This window comes from Choloepus didactylus, chromosome 4 (assembly GCF_015220235.1).
Source record: "Choloepus didactylus isolate mChoDid1 chromosome 4, mChoDid1.pri, whole genome shotgun sequence".
NCBI lineage: Eukaryota > Metazoa > Chordata > Mammalia > Pilosa > Megalonychidae > Choloepus > Choloepus didactylus.
The window spans coordinates 103,683,102-103,697,591 of record NC_051310.1 but is presented as its reverse complement, the minus strand read 5'-3'; positions in this window follow the sequence as shown (position 1 = coordinate 103,697,591).

Genomic DNA, 14,490 nt, shown 5'->3' with positions numbered 1-14,490 from the left:
GTGAAGCCAGCCTCTTTGTGTTCCTCGCCATTGACTTCTCGTGGCGAATCTACTTATGGAAACACCAGAAACCAAAGGACCCCTCACAAGTTGAGTCGTCGAGGGAATTTACCAGGTCAAGTTCCTGGTATGACCCCAGGATGCAGCGGTGGGAATTATATAATAGTCATTCGTAGAATCGGTATGGCGAAGGGGATTTCCACTGAATGCTCATAGAGAAACTACATATTTTAGATAATTGAAAAAGTTCTGCATGATTAAAATTTGATTGTGTTTGTGCAAACATTAAATTAGCTAAATATTGAAGAGGGGCTATTTCTGATTAGGCTGTATTCAAGGAATTAATTCAAGGACTAAGGAAAGTAAAAAATAAAACAGTGAGTGTAAAGAAGTAGTAAAGTTTATCACAGCAGCTAAAGGCCGATCCTGTGTGCACAAACGTGAAAGCTTAACTCTTAAACATCGCAAATGTATACAGCCTGGGACCAGGGCAACAACTGAGCAGGGTAAGTTGATCTGAGGAGAGCACGCAGACTGCAGGGTCCGGGGGTGCTTAATTTTGGAGGCGGATCACCCCTCAAGTTATGAGGGAGATTTTCACAAACTCTTTCACTCCAGCTGTCTTCAGGCTAAGCTCAGGTCCCTCCCCACCACCTCAGCCCGTCCTTGTGCAAGCCTTCCTCAAGGGATTCTCCTCTCCAGATCTCAGCCTTACCCATCTTTAGACATACCCCCTTTTTCAGAAAGCCTAACTATCTAACCCTCTGTAGGCTACCAGCTACTAAGATCCTTGCATCTGAACTGCATAATTTAGTGTTTTATTAAACTTTTACTCCATGTTGTTTGGTAACTGCCTGCAGGAGAAAGCAGGAACCCTGTCTTCATTAGAGTTGAATATATAGGTGCTTATGACTTTCTTGTTTTGATTTTCATTATAAGCTCCATGAGGGAAGGAACTATGACTATTTTGTCCTCCACTTTATCACCAGCAGTTGGCCAGGGCCTGGCATATAATAAGTGAGCAATTAAATGAGTAATTCAGGTCAAAGCTATCTGCCAAATGTGCCTGTCTACTGTAACCTCTTGCTCCTGGGAGAAGAAGTAAGAAACACTGTAAACATTGTAGTGACAAATTAATGAATGAATGAATAACCCAGGACCAAACAGGTTCTTTGGGAACCAAGTTGCCAAGTAGTTGCTGTGCTCAAAATCGAGGATCATATCCTAAAGAAAATTAGAAGCCTAGACATAAGACAAAGATGGATGACCAGACATATGTAGTGAGAAGAAGGGAAGTATCTGAGCCCAGTCTTACCAGCAAGTCCAGATTTGGAGACAATGATACCTCATCAGTTCTCTCTGAGAAAGTCATAGACAATTATTCATTAAACTCTCAAAAGATTATTTGGTCCAGTCAGCAACTATTGGATAACAAGCTATAGGAATATCCATTTGTATTTTTTAAATATTTTTTTTTTCTGTTTATAAAGGTAATATGGGGATCTCTTGGTCTGGCAAGATAGCAAATGAAGATAATCTGTAAATACTCCTGCAAATATTAGATAAAATAATACACATATTTTAAAAATCACGTAGTTATGTTCACAGAAACAGGTAATCTTCAGATGCCAGAAATGAAGGAGGAAGTAAAAATATGGCAGTGAGCTTGAGAGATGATGTGCACCCATCCAAAAGAGATTCATGGTCCTGGAAACCTTGCTTGGGGGCTTTTAACATCAAAACACTGGGCCCCTGAGAGGTTGAAACTGATACCTCTGCATAAGTTGAAACCTTTAAAACTTTGTATCCTCAGTAAGAGGACAGACAAAAATAAAATCATGCAACAGCACTAAGAGAGAAAAAGTTCTCTCTGCTTGGCTCTGAGGGAAGGACAATTGAAGGGGTGTCCATGTGTAAAAGAATAGACTTCCCTAAGAATCTGAAAGCCCAACCCTGTGCTTTTTGCAAGTTTGGGGTCAAACTTTCCAAGATTGTCAAGAAACCTTCAAAATTGGTCCCAGGACACCTGGCAAAACAAATATAAATCCTCTTTGGGGGCAACACTACCAAAACCCATGCCATCTAACAAGAAAAGGAAAGCCAAACTGAAGATGGATTTACACGAAGAATTAGCATATTCTTACAACAATAATCCCTTGTTAGCATCAGCAGAAAACTAAATGTGAGAGTCACCCACCAAGAATATCAGATATTAGAAAGTCAATAAGGAAAAGGAAATGAAAGAAACATAGTAACACTTATTAAAGACATGTAAGAAGATATCAAGCCTTTAAGAAAAAATAAGACGTGTTGAAAAAACCAGGCATATTTGAAAAGAACTTTTAGAAATAAAAAGTATTATCACTGAAATTAAAAATTCAACAGATGTGGGCCCCTTGTCAAAAATGTGTATTGTGTTGCAAGATGGCAGAGTGAAAAACTCCAGAGTTCCATCCTCCCCATAGCAACATGGAAAAACAAGCAAAAACTGGCAAAACCAACCTCAGCGCTCTAGAAAAATAGTAAAAGGATCGCAGTAACTAGGTGAGTGCCAAATCAAGAAGAAAGCAACTTAAAAACTATAGAAAAACATCATGGTGCCTTTACTGGTCCTTCCCCAAACCCTTCTTGATTCAGTGTGCTGCCAGGCCTACATTCCCAGTGTATGTGCATATTGGGGTGCATATATGTGGTACATGTTAGGCTGGAGTTGTTCAGGAATCCACACAACACAGCAAGTCATGGTTTAAGTAGAGAGTTTAAAGTTTATTAGAGGAAGAAAGCAGAAGAAAGTAGGTGGGAGCCAGTGAAAAGAAAGAAAGAAAAAATGGCTCAGGCCCTCTATCTGAGAGCAGCATTTTTTAAAGGAAAAATCATGTGGGGAGGGAAGGGTGTCCTGTGCTTTGAGTGGGTGAGGGCTTATCAACTTCTGAGCTGACTGGTTACTAGGGTTCTAACACACTACTCTTCTTTGATGTGCACTGTGTTATCTATGTGGAGGAAGCAGGCCTTTTGGCTTGTTTGTGGTCGTTCATCTTATGGGCCTATCTGATCTTGCCTTATCCGCCCTTTTGGGGTCTAGGCGCCACTATGACTGGGATTTCTAAAACAGCCTTTAACCCTTAGTTTATGGCACACCTGGTATCTATGAGATAAGCAGCAGGGCCCCTGGATCAGACATTCCTTCTATATGTTAGACTCTTTTTCTCTGGGGTCTGACAGTACAGACCAGTCCATCAAGTGGCAGCCTGAAGGACTGACCCAGGATACTCCTCTCTGTCTTGACAGTCCCCGAACTTCCTCTGGACCTTGAATTGGCAAGTAGGGCCACTAACACACTATAGGAAAAGAAACCACAGTTCCCTGGGGCAACGGATTATAGGTTGAGGCATACAATAGTACCCAGGATCAGAAGAGACTACAAATTTCCCAAAGGGAACTGGCATTGTATTTGGGGAAATTTATAAGGCCACACATATAGTGCAGAGCAAGATGCATGCTCAGAAAAGATCTGAGAAGACCCCAGGCAGTTCTTCATGTTCCCTGGAAGGCATTCTGATTGCTGAGGGAGTGCTCCAGCACAGAGTCACTTTACAAAAACTGTGAAAGGTGGGTTGGTTGGTTGGTTTGTTTTCCCCTTTTTTATTTTTTGTTGTAACTAGCTCCTGGCATTCAAGGAAATCTCTGTCATAACAGTAGCTAAATACAAGATGTTGTATTCTAACTCATTCTATGAGGCCAGCCTCACCTAATACCAAAAGCCAGATTAAGATACACAAGAAAAGTAAATTACAGACCCATAACCTTTATGAGTATAGATGCAAACATCCTCAAAAAATACTAGCAAACAGAATTTAACAGCACATTAAAAAGACCTTGACCAAGTGGGATTTATCCTAGAAATGCAAGGGTGATTCAATGTGAAAAAAACTGATCGATAATATAGCACATTAACAGAAACATATGATCCCAATTGATGCAGAAAAGGCATTTGACAGAATCCTATACTCTTTCTTGATTAAAAAAATAATAATAAAACTCAGAAAACTAAGAACAGATGAGAAATTCCTCAACATTATAAAGGGCATATATAGAAAAACCCAGAGCTAGCATCATACTCAATGGTGAAAGACTGAAAGCTTTCCCCCTGTGATCAGCGACAGGACAAGGCTGCCTGCTTTCACCACTACTATTCAACATTGAATTGGAGGTTCTGGCCTGAGCAATTAGGCAAGAAAAGGTATCCAAATAGGAAAGGAAGAAGCAAAACCATCCATATTTGCAGATGACATGATCTTATATATTAAAAATCCTGAAGAATACAAGAAGGCGATGAATGCTAATAAGTGAATTCAGGGAAGTGATGGGTTACAAGATCAACACACCCAAATCAGTGGTGTTTCTAGGGACCAACAATGAACAGTCTGAAATGGAAATCAAGAAGACAATTCCATTTACAACTAAAAGAATAAAATACCTAGGAATAAATTTAACCAAAGAGGTAAAGGACAAAGGACTTGTACTTGGAGAACTGCAAATCATTGCTGAAATAAATTAAAGAAATAAGTTAAAGAAATGGAAAGAGATTCCCTATTCATGGATCAGATGACTTAATATTTTGTTAAGATATCCATATCATCCAAAGCAATTTACAGATTTAATGCAATCCCAATCAGAATTTCAACAGCCTTGTTTGCAGAAATGGAAAAGGTACTCATCAAATTCACATGGAAGGGTAAGGGGCCCCTAATAGCCTACACCATCTTGAAAAAAAGAACAAAGTTGGAGGACTCACACTACCTGATTTCAAAATTTACTACAAAATGACAGTAATCAAAATGGTGTGGTACTGGCACAAGGACAGACCTATAGACCAATGGAATAGGATTGTGAGATCAGAAATAAACCTACACATCTATGGCCAACTGATTTGCGACAAGGATGCCAAGTCCAGTCAATAGGTAAAGAATAGTCTTCAACAAATGATGCTGAGAAAACTGGATGCATGCAAAAAAACTCTCACCATATACAAAAATTAACTCAAAATGGTTTTCAAAGACCAAAATATGAGAGCTAAAACTATAAAACTCTTAGAAGAAAACATAAGGGAAAATCTTCAGAACCTTGTATTGGGCAAGGTTTCTTAGACTTTACACCTAAAGCACAAAAAGTAGATACATTGGACTTCATCGAAGTAAAAACTTTAGTGTGTCAAAGGACAGTATCAAAAAAATTGAAAAGACAACCTACAGAATGGGTGAAAATATTTTCAAATCATATATTTGACTATTTTAATATCCAAAACATATAAAGAACTCCTCCAACTCAACAACAAAAAGACAAAAAAAAATTTTTTTTTCATATGTGAAGCTTTCTTGCCTGAAGAAATTAGAAAAGTCATTACCCAAATATCCCTTAAGATTGAGAGAATGATCATATGAGATGGAAGAGTTGTAAATGAGAAGTTAGGATTTAACAAATGATTATGACTACTGAATCATTATATAGATACTGCTTTTTAATATCTAGTGTATTAGAATAGCCAGAAGGAAATACCTGAAACTGTTGAACTGTAACCTATACTATACTTTGAAATTTGCTCTGTAACTACTTGTTAAACTGTACTTTGAAATTTATCACTTTTCTACATGTATGTTATGTTTCACAATAAAAATGTTTTTTAAAATGGGTGAAGGAGCAATGTGGAATTATGAGTTTCTGTTTGGAATGATGAAAAACTTCTGGTAATGGATGGTGGTGTTGGTGGTACCATATTGTGGATGTGATTTGATGTCACTGAATTGTACACATATAGGTGATTGTAATGAGAAATTTTGCATTGTATGTATGTTATTGCAATTGAAATCTTTAAAAATCTATATTGTGAATATTTTTCCTGGTTTGCAGCTTGCTTTTTCACACTCTTAATGGTACCTTTTGGAAACAGACTTTCTTCTTTTCTTTTTTTTTTTTATTAAATTGACACACCATACAATCATCCATGGTATACAATCCACTGTCCACAGTATGATAACATAGTTATGCGTTCATCACCACAATCTATCTCTGAACATTTTCCTTATATCAGAAAGAACCAGAACAAGAATAAAAAATAAAAGTGAAAAAAGAACACCCAAATCATCCCCCCATCCCACCCCATTTATCCTTTAGTTTTTATCCCCTTTTTTCTACTCATCCATACACTAGATAAAGGGGGTGTGATCCACAAGGTCTTCACAATCACACTGTCACCCCTTGTAATCTACATTATTATATAATTGTCTTCAGGAGTCCAGACTGCTGGGTTGGAGTCTGGTAGTTTCAGGTATTTACTTCTAGCTATTCCAATACATTAAAACCTAAGAGGTATTATCTATATAGTGCATGAGAACATCCACCAGAGTGACCTCTCGACTCCATTTGAAATCTCTCAGCCACTGAAACTATTTCGTCTCATTTTGCATCCCCCTTTTGGTCAAGGAGATACTCTCAGTCCCACGATGCCGGGTCCACATTCATCCCCGGGAGTCATATTCTGCATTGCCAGGGAGATTTAAACCCCTGGGAGTCGGGTCCCACGTAGAGGGGAGGGCAGCGAGTTCACCTGTCGAGATGGCTCAGTTAGAGAGAGAGAGGGCCACATCTGAGAAACAAAAAGGTACTCGGGGGGAGACTCTTAGGCACCATTACGTGCAAGTTTAGACTCTCCTTTGCGGTAATGAGCTTCATAAGGGCAAGTCCCATGCTCGAGGGCTCAGCACATCAAACCGCCAGTCCCAATGTTTGTGACAACATCAACACCAGTCCAGGTGAAGATGTCCAACACATCCGCACCTTCCCCCAGATCCTTGGGGCTGGGGAGGGGGAGGCTGTAAATATATTTTTTATTATCTGCCCAAATTACTCTGGAATGTGTCACTATTTCACTCCAGCCTATGCTAACCTACCGTATCTCACTCCCTATTCAAAGTTCCATGCAATTGTGGTGTTTGAACAAATCGACTGTAGAGTTGTACCGGGAAACAGACTTTCTTAATTTAAAGAAGTCAAATTTTTTAAATATTTTTGATGCTTAGTGGTTTTTGTGTCCGATGTAAGGATTCTTTACCTAAGCTAATTAAAAAGACATTTCCCTGTTTTTTTCTGTAAGTTGTATGGTTTAAATTTCCACATTTAGGTCTATTATTAATATCAAATAAATTTTTGTATGATGTGAGGTAGGGATTAAGGTTCTCTTTCTATATGGATATCCAATTGATCAGGCACTATTTATTGAGAAAAAAAATCCTGTCTCCACTGTATTTCAGTGGCAATTTTGATATAAATCAGGTGACTGTGTATGTATGGATCCATTTCTGACCTCCCTATTCCATCCCATTAGTCTCATTTTCTGTCTTTGTGCCAATACCCCACTTATTGATTACTTTTAACTATAGAGTAGGTCTTGATATCTGGTAGCATAAGTCCTTCAACTTTATTTTTCTTTAAGATGGGCTTGGCTATTCCATTACCAACAGATGACACTGTTAATTTTTTTGTTCTTAAAGTTCTAAAAGTATAATTTTATTGAATAAGTATATGAATTAAAAACATTTTAGATAGCACTGCACACTAGTTTAGTAATCTGCATTTTCACTTAGCTTGAATATTTTCCCGTATGCTTGAACTGTTTTTGAGAATGTAATATTTTTATTTTTTATTTTGAAATAACTGCAAGTTTACAGTAAAGTTTCAAAAATAGTACAAAATAACCCCTCATACCCTGCACCCAGAGTCTCCAATTGTTAACATTTTACAACATTTACCTTATCATTCTTTCTCTCATTATCTCTATATACATATTGTTCTTTTTTCTTTCCTGAGTCATTTGAAAGTAAGTTGCAGACATGATGCCCCATTACTTAATATATATTTCAGTGGATATTTCCTCAAAATAAGGACATAGTCACGTACATAGCCATAGCACAACCCATCAGAATCAAGAAAATATTAATACAGTACTATCCTCTAATCCACAAATCCCACTCAAATTTCAATTATCCCAGTCAGGAGGACGCTGATCACTCCTCTGCTGTTTTCATAAGTTATGTGGAATATTTTCACGAAGTCTGTCATATCAGTCACTTCTCCAAAGGGCCTCGGTTCTTTTTAGTGGAGAATGGTATTTAGAATCCAAATCTGGGTGTTAGGTGTACTTATTACTACTGGGATTCATTTATTTCCAGTCCCTCTCAGGGGATAGAACTAGGAAATATATGAATATTTATACATACACAAGCATGTATATATATTTCTATTTTTAAAACAAATGAACTTGAGTTCACACCAATACCTCTGCAGTGGTTTGGAGTAACGTAAGCAAGAAAAACATGTTCTTAAACTTAATCCATTCCTGTGAATGTGAACCCATTGTAAGTAGGATCTTTTGACAAGGTTACTTTAGTTAAGGTGTGACCTACCTCATTCAAGATGGGTCATAATCCTATTACTAGAGTCCTTTACAAGCAGAATGAAATTCAGATGGAGGAAAAGCCAAAAGAAGCAAGAAGCTGAAATTCAACAGAAGTGGAAGGGAACTGAGAGGCTGGGAGAGACTGCCAGCCTTAGAAAGCCAATATCTGGGAAGAAATCATTGCCTTGGTGACGCCTTGATTTGGACTTTCACTTAGCCTCAAAACTCAAAGCTAATAAATCCCCATTGTTTAAGCCAATGCATTGCATGGTATTTTCTTGAACAGCCAAGTAAACTAAAACAACCTCTAATTCTGATCCAATACTACATTTTTCCCCCCAGCCTTCTTCCTCTCTATAATTTTAATTCCCCTTTCCAACAGTAAGAAACCTGGCTCTCAGGGGCTAAGTGACAGGGAGTTGTATATGGGAACTCTGTACTTTTTGTGCGATTTTTCCGTAAACCTACAACTGCTCTAAAAAACAAATCAATCAATCCACAGTGAACCAAAAAAGAAGGAGGAGGAGGAGGAGTTGGAGGAGGAAAAAAAGAAAGAAACCTGGCTCCCATTTTCCTCAATATATTTATGTATATTTGCTCAAGCCCCATTATATAACTAATCTCAGAACCACAGTGGCTATCTTATTGGCCCAGTACTCTAACCCGTACTGTCTTGCCCTGGCCAAGAATTTCCCCCTGTCCCAGTGCTGCCAATTCACATGGGCCCTCAGTGGCTGAAAGAACCATCCACCTGCCACATACACACACATACACACACACAAACATACAAACATACAGACACCAGAAGTACCACTGACAGAGAACTGGATTTTTAGTGACTAAACAGTGTTTCATTTTATGGATGGTTGGACATCTAGGTTGTTTTCAATTCACCATCATACAAAACACTATAATTCACATCCCCATATATAAATCTTTGTTTGCATTTTTCATTTCCTTAGGCTAAATTTTGAGATGTTAGCATGTTTAAACAGTTAAAGATTTTTGATGATGTTACCAAGGAATCACTTCCTAATTATAGCTTTATTACCTCAGTGCATTTCTAAATAGCATATTTTAAACTTGCTTATCATTGTTTTTAATTTGATGTGTTTTTAATGTCTCCTTTAATCCATTATTCCCCCTACATCCCTTTATTTTCTTTCAATTTATCTGTCTAAGTACCTGGGGCATTTGACTCATAGTTTTCCACAACCTGCATTTTACTGATTTCATGGTGTGGACCAACAAATTCCTCTGTCCTCTGTATTTCTTGCCAATTGTCACAACAATGTGATTGAGAAATTGATCAATTCAGTCCCTTTAAGTGGACTGTAGGTGATGACATCTTCTTTCATCAGGAGGCAGACAGCGTCTGGGTGTCTGCGTTTTTATACAGTTCATATAGAGAAGGCAGGAAAAATGCACTATTCTTTTCCCTTTATCAATTCTCTAGAGTAGTAATTGGTTCTCTATTATTCTCCACAGGTAACTACTTGGGTTCTTAAAATATCATCATGGACTCATGGATGTAAACATATTTGATGTGGTTTGATCAATTGCAATTCCTATCCTCTTTGAAGCTCAAATAGTACCATCTTTGGCCTGTGGAGCCTCTTCAATATGATCCCTAAGTCTTTTGACAGAACCTTGTTGACAGTTGTTGAGGTTTCCTTGCTATCTGGTGCGACAAGAGTTCCAGGCTCATCTTGTACTTTTCTTGCCCAGGACACAAAGATTAGCCATTTTTTCAAGTTCAGGCTTTTTTTCAGTGGTGTGCCAGTTTGAATGTATTGTGTCCCCCAAATGCCATTATCTTTGTGGTCTTGTGTGGGGCAGACGTTTTTGGTGCTGGTTGGATTTGCTTGGAGTGTGCCCCACCCAGCTGTCGGTGATCATTTCCATGAGATGTTCCCATGTAGGCGTGGCCCCACCCATTCGGGGTGGGCCTTGATCGGTGGAGCTATATAAATGAGCTGACTCAAAGAGGAAAGAGAGTGCAGCTGGGAGTGATGTTTTGAAGAGAAGCAAGCTTGCTAGACAGGAACGTCCTGGGAGAAAGCCGTTTTGAGGCCGGAGCTTTGGAGCAGATGCCAGCTGCCTTCCAAGCTAGCAGAGGTTTTCCGGACGCCATTGGCCATCCTCCAGTGAAGGTACCCGATTGCTGAGGTGTTACCTTGGACGCTTTGTGGCCTTAAGACTGTAACTGTGTAGTGAAATAAACCCTCATTTTATAAAAGCCTGTCCATCTCTGGTGTTTTGCATTCTGCAGCATTAGCAAACTAGGACAAGTGGGAAATTGTATTTCAAGACCACAACCTGGCACTGAGTATGCATATTGCTACTGTGTTGGTCATTGTTTCTAATCCTCTTTAGTGGATACAGCTAGGGAGATTTTATATACATATCTGTATCTATAGAGATAAAAAATAGAGAAAATAACAATTTATACTTCTACTTCAAATTCAGGACTAAAAGGTTTTTATGTAACACTTTCTATATTACATCTTTATTTCCTTTCTTCCACATTGAAAAACTAGTTCTCGAGAACATATGGAATGAAAGAATTTGAATATTCCATAATTATTTATTTTCTTTATCCCACATTATACATGCAATAGTCTCGTAAGAACAATACTAATAATGTCATCACCAATATAATTATTGAGAAAGCTTTTAAAAATTTGTATAAGCTTTCCTCCATTTCTTCTCCCCATTTTAACAGACGCAGTATAGCTATATTATCTGAGCTTATAGCCATTAAATTTTACCTTCTTCCTTTTACCCTCTTAATTCTACAAGGAACATGATGTTTCTTGCTCACTAGAAATCATTCTCTAATAGATTCCTCAGGAAGGGCCAACAAAAATATTCCCTGTGTTTTTGCGTGTTAATAACAGTTTGTCTGTGATCTTTATACTGAAAGTCGGTTTAATGAATACGAAATCCTTAGCTCCCATTTCCTTCCTTGAGTTATTTTATTTTCTTCTGTCACAAAGAATTGCTGTCTGAAAGTCTAATAATAATCTAATTTTCTTTCCTTTATATGTTACTTGCTCGTTTTCCCTTGTTGCCCAAATAATTTTTTTCTGTTTTTTTTCTTAAGATCCTATAATTTTACTGGACCATTTTTTGTGTTATTTGTTCTAGGTCAATGTTCTCAGGCATGTAGTATGCTCTTTCAAAATATAATCTCAAATAATTTTTATTTCAGAAAAGTTTTTTTTTTTAATTATAGGTTTTAGACCAGTTCTATTCTCTTGCTTTAGTTTGCCTCTTAAAGGTATTTCCATATGTTGTCACTTTTTATCAAATCATATCTCTTTCTTCTTTCTCTTATGTTTAAAATGTTCCTTCTTTTCACCTTCTGTTTCTCTTAATGCATTATCTGTTGCGTTTATCCCTTCTTGTATTCCTTTTAGTCTAGTCTTCATTTTATATTGATTTTTATTTGTAATTCTTTCCTGAGTTCTGCCACCTCATTTCTGAGTTTTCCTAGTTCTAACTGATGTTGTAGTTTCATGCCTTGTATTGTTTTCTTAATATCTTTTAGTTCATTTTAAAACAGAAGGTTATAGTTTTTATCTGTTCCCTCGTCATGTCTTGGTATGCTTTTTTTGTCTATAGGGATGTAATTTTGTTCCTTACTTTCTTTTTTTCTTTTCTTTTGTTCATTTTTATGTGAAATTAGTTTTCCTGAGTTTCTAGGAGGAAGTATGGTTCAGGCAGCTTATCAAATTTAAAAGAGCTCCCTCCTCTGTTGTTTCCATGTAGTGTTAAAAAATATGGCAGCTTGTTTTCTGAGATTTTCCAGCTCTATTTCCTTTCCCAATTTTATCTGCACTTTCTTGTTCCTTCATCTCTATTCATCTCTGTCTCGCTCAATTTTGGTTCCGTTCTCAACAGTATCTCCTCAGTTTGAGTCCCTGTCTTGGAAGAGTCCTGGAAAATTGGTTTTAGAGTTCATAAGGCTAGTCTGCTCCGGTTCTTTCAGACCTTATGGTGGGCCCCTTGCACTTCGCCACTTCACCACCCCTCACAGTTTCAACTGCTCTTTTTAAATTGGTCGCCGAAATTTCCAGTGAATACCTGCTGGCTACGTGGAGGAATTCCTTTTCTCAGATCTATCAAATGCCTTGTTATTTCCCTCTTCTTCCAGCATAGATGCTGATATCGTGCAAGTCTTGTGACTGCCAACTTTGTGCTCATCCCCTTGTATTTTGGAGTTCATGGGGATTCCTTGTCATCTCATTTTGTTGTAAACATTATCCAGGCTTTTGGGTTTTGCTACCTGGTTGCTCTGTCTGTTTTTAAGAGGAGATTCAGACAGATTAAAAATCTATGCTACCAGGTGTCCCAAGGGTACATCGACTGAGGAGCAAAATGGTGAACTGCTGAGCGTGCATACGAGGAAATATTGAGCTACTGCGAGGAGTGAAGCTGTGAGACATGCAACGAGGTGAATGGAACCTGTAGACAGCATTTTGAGTGAACTACACCAGAAACAAAGGCAAACAATATAATGCCTCACCAATATGAACTAACTACAATGTGTAAACCTTATCAGAGGAACACGTATTGTATTGGTCCCTAGTTTGTAAGCTCTTATAGCAGTCACGTCTATTCCTGAATTGTAAGGGCTATCTCCAGATTCCGAGATGCTGATCCCTTTGTGTATAACCTGATCCATCCCTGGAACTTTGGGTATCTGTGTGGCACCTGTAACTCAGAGCTAGAACTCGGCAGATATGAATGTCAGTATTAGCACTTATAGCAACTGTTCAAAAAGCTGAAAAAGAATCCAGACTGCAACTAGAGATATGAATGAAGCAGATGTGGTTAGGACTAGGGCAAATTGGGCCAAAGGGTAAAGGATAACACTGACTGCATTTTAAAACTTCAAATTCCATGTGAGTCCAAGGGAAGAGATGTTTAGTTGGTGCAAGATCTATATTTCCTAAACAATTTAACTCGCACAGTTCATTCAAATACCATAATCATATGCAACTTTTAATAGGAAGTAAGGCCTGGTAGGTTTGTATAGGTTAGTGTGAAATAGTGACACATCCCAAAGTAATTTGGACAGAGAATAAATATATATATGCAGGGCCTCCCTGAGGAACTAGGGGAAAATGAAGAGGTGTTGGGCTTCCTCACCTGGATTGTTGCTGATGTTCTCACAAACATTGAAGACTGGCAGTTTGATGTGCTGAGCCCTCTATCACGGGACTTGCCTTCATGAAGCTCATCACTGCAAAGGAGGGGTTAAACCTGCTTATAATTATGCCTAAAAGTCTCCCCCTGAGTACCTTTTTGTTGCTCAGATGTGGCCCTTTCTCTCTAGCTAAGCCAATTCGGCAGGTGAACTCACTGCCCTCTCCCCCTACGTGGGACCTGACTCCCAGGGGTGTAAATCTCCCTGGCAATGTGGGATATGACTCCTGGGGATGAATCTGGACCCTACATCGTGGGATTGAGAACATCTTCTTGACCAAAAGGAAGATGCAAAATGAAACGAAATAAAATTTCAGTGGCTGAGAGATTCCAAATGGAGTCGAGAGGTCACTCTGGTGGGCATTCTTATGCACTATATAGATAACCCTGTTTAGGTTTTAGTGTATTGGAACAGCTAGAAGTTAAATACCTGAAACTATCAAACTGCAACCCAGTAGCCTTGACTCTTGTAGACGACTGTATAGCAATGTAGCATTAAGGGGTGACAGTGTGATTGTGATCACACTCCTTTTATCCAGTGTATGGATGGATGAGTAGAAAAATGGTGTCCTAGTTTGCTAATGCTGCAGAATGCAAGACACCAGAGATGGATAGGCTTTTATAAAATGAGGGTTTATTTGGCTATACAGTTACAGTCTTAAGGCCATAAAGTATCCAAAGTAACACATCAGTAATCGGGTACCTTCACTGGAGGATGGCCGATGGCGTCCGGAAAACCTCTGTTAGCTGGGAAGGCACGTGGCTGGCGTCTGCTCAAAGTTCTGGTTTCAAAATGGCTTTCTCCCAGGACATTCCTCTCTAGC